This window comes from Bos mutus, chromosome 3, assembly GCF_027580195.1.
Source record: "Bos mutus isolate GX-2022 chromosome 3, NWIPB_WYAK_1.1, whole genome shotgun sequence".
Classification (NCBI taxonomy): Eukaryota; Metazoa; Chordata; class Mammalia; order Artiodactyla; family Bovidae; genus Bos; species Bos mutus.
Window position 1 is genome coordinate 103034577 of NC_091619.1, and position 13568 is coordinate 103048144.

A 13568-nucleotide genomic window follows, 5' to 3' on the forward strand; every position below is an offset into this window, starting at 1 on the left:
CACTTTGACATATCAAATGTCAAGTAACTTGGCTTTGCTTAACATAAATTTTGATATAAAACACGACTTGGATTAATGTTCGATACGTATATCAAACTCTATACAAGTAAGTCAGAGCTTCCGGCAGATAATTCAGAAACCATTGAGAATATCTAAGAGACTTTTAACCTAGACTTTCTCTTTGATATTTGAAAAAAACCTGTAATACAGAAAATTTAAAATATCTTACAGAAAAATTGTAAGGGTAGGCCATATAATCACTGAATATCTTGACCTGTAGGCCTCCCATTGAGTTCATTAGTCATTGATAATTTGCCTGTTTAAATGACCTGTTTGAATGCCCATGCTTTGGAGACCAAACTGTTCTTCCAGAATATAGCATTTAAAGTACCATGTTACATTTTTATGTGATCTCTGCTATTGGCACTTTGGAATTGTTTTAGTTATTTTAGACATTATGTTTATCTCTGTGGATCCAATTGTCAGGTATTAAGTTATCAGATCTTTGAAAAAATAAAATTAGAGGAGGTATGGAAGGAAGGACCACATTTTGTAAAATGTGACAATGAAGCTCGTGACTGACTTTTGAATAGTACAAGTTTTAAGTATGCTATTAAAAATCTGTAAAGGACAGTTAAGAAAATTATCAGACTGTAAGAGAAACGTGTGAGCTTGTCAAACAAGGATTTCAGTGTAGATTTTGTCTTTATCAAATGAAGTTAAAGCAATAAGTTAAAGTTTGAATGGAAGAGCCTGCCATTGTTGTTCCACATCTGGTTATTGCTGTTTGCATTCCTTTATTGAGCCTACGTCTTTGTAAGCTTTTTGGCAGGTATATGTTGAACACTTCCGTTTCATGGTCAAGAGGGTCAGAGGCCATGGATACCGACAACTGGTTTGTCTATTTCCATGACCGTATCTACTGCCTCATCTCGATTTACAAGCAAAGCCTAGAAAACCTACAAAAATAAGTGTTTTGTAGTTTATCTAGGAATAATACAGAAAATATTGCTGTTATTTTTGGTGAAGAAAATAAATTTTGTATAGTTTATTTCAACCTAAATAAAATGTGAATTTTGTTTTATAAAAAGGACTATTCTTTCCTCATTAAATTATCTTGGAAAATTTATCCTTGTCAAAAATCAATTGACCATAAATGTGAACATCTATTTTTGGACTATCAATACTATTCTACTGAATTATAGGCAAATCCGTATGGCACTAACACAGTGTCTTGATTATTGGTTACTATAGTTTTGTAGTAACTTTTAAAATTGGTCAAAGGCTGTTTTGCCTATTCTAGGTGCCTTAAACTTCCATATGAATATTTTTTTCCCTTCCTTTTTAAAATTTTTATTTATTTTTACTTGAAGGATAATTGCTTTACAGTATTGCATTGGTTTCTATCAACATGAATCAGCCATAGGTTTACCCATGTCCCCTCCCATTTGAACATTTCTCCCACCTCCCTTCCCATCCCATCCATCTAGGTTGTTACGAATGTTAGGATCAACTTTCCAATTTCTGCCAAATGCCAGTGGGATTGTGATAGGGATTGTGTTGAATCTGTAGACAATTTAGGAAATATTCACATCTTAACAGAGTTTATTATTCTGATACATGAACCTGAGATGTCTTTCTATGTATATAGATCATCTTAATTTCTTTAAACAATGTTTTATAGTTTTCAGAGTATTGTTTTGTACTTCTTTTATTAAATTTATTCCTAAGGATTTCATTATTTTGATTCTATTATAAAGAGACTTTGCTTAATTTCATTTTTAAATTGAAATACATGGTAAGAGCTCATGTGGTTTCTGTGTTTTATTCCATTGATATGGTATATTACATTAATTGATTTTCAAGTGATAAACTAATCTTGCATTCCTGGGAGGCTGGGGACTTTTGCAGTTGTTACTGTCACTGACAAAGAGATGAGGCGGCCCCACACTCAAAAGTAGAGTCTGGGTTGGAAATCCTGGTGGAGCCTCAAGTTACCATGCATCTCTTACACCGACTCTGTGTACTTTCTAGAGAGCACATTTGCCTGCTGGATTAGCTTCGTGCTGATGAGCTTCCTGGGGCCTCAGCAAACCAGGAAACGTCTAGGGGAGTGACTGAGGGGGATTTTTTGGAGACCCTGTGTTGTAGGTTGGAAAATGGCTCCCCAAGGATGTCCTAAGTCCTGGGGCCTGTGAATGTTACCTTATATAGCAAAACAGAGTTTGTGTGTGTGATTAATCTTCTGAGATGGGGAGATGATCCTGGGGTTACCAGGTGGGCTCTAAATATAGTCACAAGGGTCTTTATTAGAAGGAAGGCAAGAAGGTCAAAGGGGGTGAGGATGATGCGAACATGGAAGCAGAGGTTGGAGTGATGTGGTTGCAACCCAAGGGACACCAAAGTAGCCTCTGAAAACTGGACGATGTCAGGAAGAGATTCTCCCCCGGAGCCTCCAGGAAGAACCAAACCTGCAAACGCCATGATTTTAGCTCAAGGTTCACTTTGGGCATCTGACCTCCAGAACTATGAGAGAATGCATTTGTGTCATTTAAGGTCACTAAGTTTGTGACAGTTTGTTACAGCAGCAACAGGAAACTAATATACCCTACCTCCTGGTTTTCTGGGCAGCACAGGTCTGAGCACTAGAACTCTTCCTCAAACCCTATCACAGCTGACTTCCCAGAGCTCTTGTTCCCTGTCCCTCCTGTTTCTACATCCTGAGTTTCAAAACACTCCTGTGTATGCTCCTGGTAGTTCCTCTGAGCTTTGCAGGTGAGACGGGAACACAGAAGTAATGCAGTCAGCCCACTAGGATTTAATTCTTGTATCTACTACTTGTGAGCTGTGTTGGTGGGCAAGTCACATCACTTTTCTGAGCCTCAACAGATGTGGATTTCCTCTTTTCCTGTTTTGTGTTCTGGGAGAGACTGGTGCCATGGAAACAAGCCCTTGACTCAGAACCAGGACGGCTGGATGCGGGATCTTCCGTTGTAGGGCACAGATTCTCCAGCTGCGGCACGTGGGCTCCAGAGCACATGGACTTTGGTAGTTGAGGTGTGTGATCTTAGTTCTCCAAACAGGGGTCAAGCCCATGTCCCCTTCATTGGAAGGTGGATTCTTAACCACTGGACCACCAGGGAAGTCCAGTTGTTAAACTTGTAACATCACACCATTTATAGTCCTAATCTGCCAGTGGCTATAGGACATTTGTCACACTACTAAATCTCTATGACTCAGTTTCTTCATCTGCAAAATCATGAAGATTACAGCACCTGTCATAGGAATTTTAAAAAAATTGAAGTATAGTTGATTTACAATATTATATTAATTTCAGGTGTGCAACAAAGTGATTCAGCGTTTTTACAGATTAGATCAGATCAGTCGCTCAGTCGTGTCCGACTCTTTGCGACCCCATGAATCGCAGCACGCCAGGCGTCCCTGTCCATCACCAACTCCTGGAGCTCACTCAGACTCACGTCCATCGAGTCAGTGATGCCATCCAGCCATCTCATCCTCTGTCGTCCCCTTCTCCGCCTGCCCCCAATCCCTCCCAGCATCAGAGTCTTTTCCAATGAGTCAACTCTTCGCATGAGGTGGCCAAAGTACTGGAGTTTCAGCTTTAGCATCATTCCTTCCAAAGAAATCCCAGGGCTGATCTCCTTCACAATGGACTGGTTGGATCTCCTTGCAGTCCAAGGGACTCTCAAGAGTCTTCTCCAACACCACACTTCAAAAGCATCAATTCTTCAGCACTCAGCCTTCTTCACAGTCCAACTCTCACATCCATACATGACCACTGGAAAAACCATAGCCTTGACTAGACGAACCTTTGTGGGCAAAGTAATGTCTCTGTTTTTGAATATGCTATCTAGGTTGGTCATAACTTTCCTTCCAAGGAGTAAGCGTCTTTTAATTTCATGGCTGCAGTCACCATCTGTAGTGATTTTGGAGCCCAGAAAAATAAAGTCTGACACTGTTTCCACTGTTTCCCCATCTATTTCCCATGAAGTGATGGGACCAGATGCCATGATCTTCATTTTCTGTATGTTGAGCTTTAAGCCAACTTTTTCACTCTCCACTTTCACTTTCATCAAGAGGCTTTTGAGTTCCTTATGCTCCAATAAAAGTCATTAGAAGATACTGGCTCTAATTTCCTGTGCTATACAGTATATCCTAGTTGCTTATCTAGTTTATACATAATATGTATCTCTTAATCTCATATCCCTAATCTGCCCCTCTCCCTTTCCTCTTCACATAGAAAACTAGTTCACTTTCTGTAACTGTGAGTCTATTTCTTTTTGCATATGCATTAATGCGTATTACTTTTTAGATTCCTTTTTAGATGTAAGTGTTATCATGCAGTATTTGTCTTTGTCTGACATTTCAGTAAGCATAATATGCTCTGGGTCCATCCATGTTGCTATAAATGGCAGAATCTCGTTCTTTTTTTAGGGCTGGAGCTGAATAACATTTTATTGTATGTATACATCACTTCTTTATCAATTCATCTGTACATGGACATTTAGGTTGCTTCCATATATTAGTTACTATAAGTAGTGCTGTTCTGAACATGTAGCTTTTAAAATTCATGTTTTTCCTTTTTTTTTCCTGGATATATACCCAGGAGTACAATAGCTAGACCATATGGCAGTTGTATATTTAATTTTTAAAGGAACCTCCATATACTTTCCACAGTGGCTGCACCAATTTCCATTCCTACCAGCAGTGTGCAAGTGTTCTGTGCCTCCTCTTCTCCAACATTTATAATTTGTAGATTTTTAATGATATTCATTCTAACAGGTGATATTTTACTGATATTTTGATTTGCATTTCTCTAATAATTAGTGATGATGAGCATCTTTTCACTTGCTTGTTAGGCATCAATCTGTCTTCTTTATAAAGCTGTCTATTCAGGTCTTCCGTTTTTTGATTGGATTTTTTTGATATTGAGTTATATGAGCTGTTTATATATTTTACATATTAACTCATAGGATATTTTGAATATTTAATGGATTATTGTAAGCAAAACACCTAAGAGGCAATGCTTATAAGGTTTGCTCTTATTATTATTACCACCATCATTGTTATTGTTTTGTTGCTGACATTATTGGAGAATTCCATAGACAGAGGAGCCTTGTAGGCTACAGTCCATGGGGTCACAAAGAGTCGGACATGACTCAGTGACTAACGCTTTCAGGGGATTTTCTGGTGGCTCAGTGGTAAAGAACCTGCTTGCCAATGCAGAAGATCTAGGTTTGGTCCATGGGTCAGAAAGATCTGCTAGAGAAGAAAATGGCAACCCACTCCAGCACTCTTGCTTGGGAAATGCTATGGACAGAAGGAGCCTGGCGGGCTATAGTACATGTGGTCACAAAAGAACTGGACACAACTTAGTGACCAAACAGCAGCAATCCTATTATCTTCTCTGACCTACATGTACTTTCATTGGCTCCACACAAGATTTAGTCTTGGGGGATACAAATACCCAGCTGAGGGCATGCATGATAAGATACCTGCAACTAACTAATTATTACTCCACAGATGGACAGCTCTTTCTTCAAATTTCTAGAGAACAAAGCAGGAAAGGAGCACAGAGTCAATGGAATGGGTCCGTGGCTGGGAGGTAGGACTTCTAGGTTCTAATCCCCTACACACTACCTCTTGCAGACCAGTGACTTTCCTTCTCTGAGCTTCAATTTTCATGGCTGTAACAGAGAGCAGGGAACTGGACATGTTGACCTTGAAGGCCCCTTATGACTTAGAGAGCAGTGAAGTGACCAAAACCAGCATCAATGACTCCCTCAGGACTTAGTCCATGACAAGTGCTCTTATCTGTTTCCATCATTGTCATCATCTGTAAAACAGGGACCATTACACCTCCCTCCCAGGTGTGTTGGGAGGACCTGATGAGAAATATACCTGAAAGTGCTTTGTGTGCAAGGCTGTCCCAAAGGACCACTAAGATGCTCTTGATCATTATACCATCAGCAACTGCTGCCATTTCCCTCAGCTCCCTCCCCAGACATAAACCCAGAAACTTTCTAGGACACCAGTCTTAGCAAAGGAGAGCTAATTCCCATGGAACCCCTCCCAGAAGCATTCTCAGCCTGGGGCTAATTACAGAGTCCCTGGATATTAGGACTGCCACAGCCCTAGCTTTTCCCTTCTTGCAGCCCACCCTCTTCTCCTCGAGGCCTGCAGGGCCACCTGGCTCAAAATTCAACATCCAGAGTCCAGTCTTGCTCCTCATACCAACCACCCCCACCCCCTGGCCCAGCCCCACTGGTGGTCACAACCAGCTCCAGGACAGCAGGAAGGATTTCAGTTAGAGTTCAGGTAGAGCCATTAGTTTAGACACAAGCACTGAAGCCTGTGATATTGTGGACACAGCCCTAGCCCAAGAGGTTCGTAACAGGGCTCTGTTTCTGGCTCTCCCACTGTCTAGCTGCATGGTCTTTGCCAAATCCCTCATTTCCTCCAGATCGTATCACTTACCTGGAGTATGGAGAGTAGACGGATAGTAGGATCAAGCTTGACAGTCTTTTAAGTAATTCTGTCATTTAAAGAGTCAGAATGGCATGAGTTTCATCTTATCTTTGATCCTAGATTGCTTCTGACTTAAGGCAAGTCACCGCACCTCCTTGGGCCTCAATTTCTTCATCTATCCAATGGGCAAGTGGGTCCTGCATGGGCTATCTCTTCAGAGCTGAAGTGAGGGTCAGTGACACGGGGGAAGAGGAGTCAGGGCCTGGATCAGGGAAGAGTTGGTTATCATTGCCATTCTGGTTCTGAAGAAAAGGATTAACAAGGCAAGTTTTCATCTGTCCCGAGTTCTAGGCCCAACTCCCTCTCTTCCCTGAATCTCTGGGCCCATCAGGCTGGAGGACATATGTGTGTGTATGGCGGGGAAGTGGGGGGCGGTGAGGAAGATGGGGTACAGGAGAAGACGCCCACAGGGCAGTCCTCTGAGACTGTAGTTGAGTCTGGGGAACAGCTGACAGTTGCAGGGAGCCTTGGGATCAGAGTCCCCCGCATCTGCCTCGCAAAGAACCAGAAGAACCCAGATGGAATGCTCAGGTATTTCTGACCCCAGGGACAGTTCAGGGGCACACAGTGGATCAGGGATGCCATGAAAGAAGAAATGTGTCCCCTCCCTGTAAGGTGTGATTCCAGGAAGAAGGAATGGGAAGGGGGATCAGGAAGTAGACACAGGGAGGGGACTAACTTTCATGAAGTGGTTGTTCTGTGCTGAGCATCGGGCTCACGTGTACCATCACTGGATCTGCATCATCACCTGTGAGAGAAGAAAAGCGTCTTCCGCATTTTAGAGAAATGGAAACTGAACCTTGCCTCAGAAGACAGAGCCAAGTGGGGGTAGCAGTGGCCTCCACGTGCTTCTGGGCTCCTCCTGTTATCAGCCTCTCTGATCTTGTTTGGAGAAGTTCCTTACCCTTTCTGACCCTGTTTTCTCATCTGTCAAATCCCTGCCTCCCAAGACCTGTGCAAAGTAGGCTCTGAGTGAGCTTGGGCTTCATCCCTAAAGGTGGGAGCCAATGGGGCCTGGGAGCTCCCTGAGTGCAGAGCTGGTCTTCCATGTGCCATGGTCAGCCCTGCTGAGGGCTGTGAGGAGGCTGGCGAGGGTCCAGAGGACAGTGCCAGGCTGTGTCTCGCTGTCTGGGAGCCAGGCAAGAGGACTGGGCTGAGAAGGTTTGAGCTGGGTTGGGCTCCTCCTGGACAAGGGTAGCTCATTGCACGCTCCCCCAACCGCTGCCAATAGCAGAGTGGGAAGCCTCCAGCACTAGGTCATCCTGAGACGTCTGGCTTCTTAGGACTCAGGACTGGAAGCAGCAGTGTGCTGGGAAGCACCTAACAATCCATCCTGGGAGGGGAGGGAGGAGTTCTGAGTTGTATTGTTTTCTGGTTTCTGTGTTGGGTAGATACACCCATCGTGGCCAGATGTTAAGCAAACAAGATGTCACTGATCTCAGAGGTAGGGAGAGATCATGGAGCTCTCCATTATTAGAGCATTTCCATTATCAAAATCCAGTGATGCAGACAACTTCTGAAACACAGGAAACAGATGTTTGCATTTTGTAGTAGAATGATCAGGATGTGAAGAATTTTGAGCTTTTGTTTCTACCCTTTTTGTTTGCTTGTTTGTTTCATTTTATAAACTGACTTTTCATTTCTTTTTCACTCCTAACTGTTAAGATTTAATTGACATATAACTATGTGTAACTTTAAGGAGTACAGTGAGTGAATGGATACACTTATATATTGCGAAACAGTTACCACAATCAGGTTAGTTTAGGCATTCCTCCACCTCACCATTACTTGTTGTTGCTATTTTGGTGTAAAACCTCACTCTTACAGTACACAATAGCGTATTGTTAACTGGAGTCAGTACGCTGTTGGTTAGATCCACAGGACTTTCTTTGTGCCCTTTGAGCAACCCCTCTCCATTTCCCACCCCACCCCCCAACCCCCAGCTCCTGGCATCCATACTCTACTCTGCTTCTACAAATTTCATGCTTTTAGATTCTACATGTAAGTGAGATCACGCAGTGTTTGTTTTTCTCTGCCTGACTTAGTTCAGATAGCATAGTGCTTTCAAGGTCCATTGATTTTTGTTTTTAACATACTTGACTTAATTACAGTTTATGTACTCAACTTCAGTAATGACCTCGTTTAACACCATCCCACAGCATTTCTGAAAAGTCAGTGCGTGACTCTGGTGACCTGTGGCTGACGGAGAGGGACCTCTGAACCCAAACTTCTCTTCCTGAAGGGATGGGGAACCGAGGCACAGACAGAAGGCAGGATGGGAACTCGGTCATGGGCGGCACAGGCAAGACTTGTGCAGGAATTTCACCACACTGTCTCACTCAATTCTCTCAACAACCGCAGAAAGTTGGGTTATTAAGATATTATTCCTGTCATTTTCCAGAGGTGAAAATGGAGGCAGAATAACCCAAGTTTAAGAGAACGGGAGCTAGAACATGACAGATCCTGATTCAGATTCTCTTTGTGCCCTTAGAGGACATGAGTCCTTGGGCAGTTTCTTGTCTCCACTGGCCCTTGACTTCTTTGTATGTACCATGAAGCTGATGCTACTTTCCAGATACCTTTTGCCAGGACCTGGTTCAAGATCTGTATAAGGTTTGTTCTCCATGGTCAACTCATAAGTATCATCATGTCCAAGTTGTTCTGCAGAATGGAGGAAGATTTTGATTTCCCCAAGGTGGTTCAATAAGGAATAGGGATTTGACTCATTCTTGGTCTAATTGACAAGTTGGACATGAGGTTTAGAAGGTAAGAGGACAATCAGCATGAGGCCTTCAGTTCTTGTCATCGCTACGAGGTGACCAAGTACAATAGCCTCTCCCCTGAGCCAGTTATATCCCTCAGAAGGCTGGAAGAGGAAATAGACAGGTCAGTATGCCTCCCCAACCAGGGTGTGGTTTTTTTCTTCCTCTGTCCACAGGGACCTCTTCCTTGTGGGGTTCTTGTTGACAACAGTCAGAGAATTCCATCTTGGCATCCCCACCAGAGACAGGGATGGTGGTAGCAGGTGGCAGAAGGATAGCCCTCCACCCACTCTCCCAGAAAAACCTGGTAAGGAGGCAGGACCATAAAGCCTCAGCAGCTTGGCCCACTGGGAGAAGCTTGGAGTGGCTGAAGCTCCCTCTATCTACACCTGAGAATCTGACAGGCAAGGCCTTCAGGAGCCACGGCTGGCCAGGTCAAGTGCAAAGAGCTGAGCAATGCAGAGAAGGCAGGGGATTCATCCTTCCATCTCTCAGAAGCCTGGTGCTTTTCTGGAGACTGGGTTGCCTGGAATCCTGGCTCACTGGACTCAGTTGCCCTGGGCACTTCCTGTTCAGTCTCTTTCCCTTAAGAACAAGTGACAGTCTCTCTGTAACCTGTGAATGCCTGAGGGGTGAGATGGTCACTGTGCTGGGGGCTATGGGTGGGATCCAGGCATCTGTGGGGGCTGGAGGTCAGCGGTAGCCAGGTCACCCAGCCACTGGGTCCTCTCTGTGCTTCTGCCCCAACATCCCTCCAGGCAGCTCCCACATTCCCCACTTGTCTTTCTTCCCCACCTCACATCCCATTCTTTCTTCCTAAGACCTCCTTCTTTCTTCCATTTGCTCATGTAGTAAATATGTATGGATGGTTCGTCTGTTCCAAACCACGTTCTAGGAGCTAGAAACAGAAAATGAATAATTTTCTGAGCTTCAGGTCTCCAAGTTCAGCTAAGAGACATCACGAAAGGACAATGCTGGTTATGCTGGGAGAAGCCCTCAACAATGACAGCAGGACCACAATGATTCGTTCCCACTCCCCTGTTCCCTAGAGACCTGGGCTGTTGTGAATTAAGACCTGGTCTCCTGCATTGTAGGCAGATTCTTTGCCATCTGAGCCACAAGGGAAGCCTATATATATGTGTGTATATATATGTATATAATTTTATATAATTATATGTGGTATATATGATTATACCAAGATAAATAATTTATCATTTTTTTTCTCTATGGCTAGTGCTTTTTTGCACCCTGTTTAAAAATTTCTGCCTATTACAAGATGACATAGACATGTTTTTGTGTTTGATTCTAAAAATCTTTGTTTTGTGTTTACCATTTAAAGCTATAGTATATCTGGAATTAGCTTTTGTGTACCATGTGAGGTAGGATTTAATGAATTTTTGTTGCCTGTGTGAATATCCACAGGATCCAGCAGAATATGTTGAAAAGACCATGCTTTCCACATTGTGTTGTAGAATCAGCTTTGTCATGAATCAAATGGCTCTATATTCACAGGTCTGTGATGGACTCTATTTTGTTCCATAAATAGTATCTCCGGTTTATTTTTGTGCCAATGTCATGCTAGCTTAGTTATTGCAGATTTATAGTAAGTGTTGAAAGTCCCTCAGTCACGTCTGACTCTGTGACCCCATGGACTATACAGTCCATGGAGTTCTCTAGGCCAGAATACTGGAGTGGGTAGCCTTTCCCATCTCCAGGGGATCTTTCCAATCCAGGGATCTAACTAGGGTCTCCTGCATTGCAGGTGAATTCTTTACCAACTGAGCCACAAAGGAAGTCCAAGAATACTGGAGTGGGTAGCCTATCCCTTCTCCAGGGGATCTTCCCAACCCAGGAATCAAACTGGGGTTTCCTGCATTGCAGGCAGATTCTTTACCAACTGAGCCATCAGGGAAGCCCCATAGTAAGTGTTAATATCTGATAAGTCCTTCAGGTTTTGTTTTATCCTTCAAGATTCTTTAGAATTTCCATATAAATATTACAACCAACGTGTCAGTTTTCTATGGAAAAAAATTGTTGAGGTTTAGACGGGGACTGAATCTATAAATCAATTAAACATATTGATAATGTTGAATTGTCCTGCATACCCCTCATGCACGAACATGGCATATTCCTCCAATTACTTGGCTCTACCTTTATTTCTCTAAATAATGTTTTTCTACACATATTTTATTAAAGTTATTAATACATGTTTATTTTTTTAAATGCTCTTATAAGTAATTTTCTAGCTCCTGGTATAGAGAGAGATGTTGGGTTTTTGTATACTTATTAATTCCAATTTCTCTTTGGGTTTGTAAAAATTTTCTACCTATACAATTAGGTGTTCTGCAAATAATGATCGTTCTTCCTTTCCAATCCTTTGGTCTTTTGTTTATTTCTCTTGACTTATCTCACTACCTAGGACCACTAATACAATAGTCAAAAGAAATAGTAAGAGTGAACATTTTTGTTTCACTTTCAGTGTTAGAGAGTAAGTTATCAGTGCTTCACCAGGTAGTATGATAGCTGCTGTAGGCTGCTTCTTCTTTACTGGAGATGATATTTATTACATTAAGAAAGTTCCCTTCTATTTCTACTTCGCTAAAAAGTTTATTTATAATCTTAATTGACGGATGACTTTTTTTTTGCCAGATGCTTTTTCTATATCTAAGTTAATCACATAATTTTTCTCCTTTACTTCCTGTAATCAGATGAATTACATTGTTTACTAAATAAACCTTGAATTCTTTAATAAACCCAATTTGATTGTGATATATTATCCTTTTTAATATATTGCTAAATTAAATTTGCTAATATGTTGTAAAGAAATTTTGCAGCAGTCCCCATGAGAGAGATTCATTTGTGCTTTTTCCTTCTTATATGTTTTCGTTATTCTTTATATTGTGTTTATACTAGTCTTATAAAATGAGTTGGTTAATATTCACATTTTTTTCCTATGCTTTGAAAGAATTTGTTATGATTGCTATTATTCCTCTCTTAAATGTTAGAAAAATTTACCAGTAAATCTATCTTGAGTCTAAAGTTTTCTTTCTAGGAAATTATAGATTCACCTTTTTGGAAAGATAGTGGATTCTTCTGATTTTTTCTTCTGAAGTTTTCAGAACTTCTGAGTTCTTGTTTGTCAGCTTTGGTAATTTGTGTTTCCATTTGTCCATTTTGTTTGATTATCAAATTTATTGTAATAAAATTGTTTGTAATTTTTAAAATTAGCTTTAAAATGACAGTAGGATCTATAGTAATGTTCCCCTCCTCACCCCTGATGCGGGTAATTTGTATTTTATATAATTTCTTTATTAATCTTGCTAATAGCTTATAAATTATTTCAAAAAGTGAACTTCAGGCTCTGTCAGTTTTTATTGATTGTAGCCTTGTTTACTATTTCCTTGTTTTATGCTCATATCTTTATTATTTCCTTCTTTCAACTGTTTTTTGGTTTTGATTTAAGGCTTCTTTTCTAGTTTCTTGAGATGAAGGTTTAGTTGTTTAATTTTTATTTTAGCATATTCTAACATATGGATTTAAGACTAGAGAATTTCTCCTAAGCTCTGATAATGTTATTTACATCATTATTTATTTTAACATATACTAATTTCCATTTTGATTTTTTCTATCCCATAAATTATTTAGAAGTATATGCTATAATAATTTTGAACGAGTCTGGTACTTACCTGTTATATTTACTTTGACTCCTAGCCTATCTCATGGTTAAGCGTATACTCTGAATGATTCTCACCCTTTGGATTTTTTAAAATTTACACTTATGATGTAACACACAGTTAATTTCTATAAGTGCTCTATGAAGCTACAAAGTTTCTTTTGGTTAATGTTTGCAGGGCAATTTTTCTTCCTAGAGTGTCTGACCTTGTATTAAGGTGTATTTCAAAAAGAAATACAACTTTATTGAGGTATAATTGATGTAACATTGTTAACTTGAGCAACATGTTATTTAGACATATTTACATATTGCAGAACGAGCAAATAATGTTTCTGGTGGATAACATGTAGGTTTTAAAAACTCCATTTGAAAATAACCTTTGATGAAAATCTTTAGTCCTTTTTCATTTAAAGTAATTAACTACATACTAAATTCCACTATTTTCTATTGACTTATCTATTTTATATTTGATCTTTTTCCTCACTCAAAAGAGCATTATTCTGGATTGATGAATATTTTATTAGTTCATTTTCTCCTATTTTAGGTTGTTGGCTATATATTATTTATTCTTTTATTGATTTTTC

The 13568-nt window shown here is 40.7% G+C and overlaps 1 protein-coding gene across 35 annotated transcripts in view; it reads left to right on the forward strand.

The window, feature by feature from the left end:
* Nucleotides 1–13568, forward strand: part of LOC102286905 (olfactory receptor 2A12) — a 151219-nt gene that overhangs the window by 2441 nt on the left and 135210 nt on the right. The gene's annotated exons all lie outside the window — the stretch shown is intronic.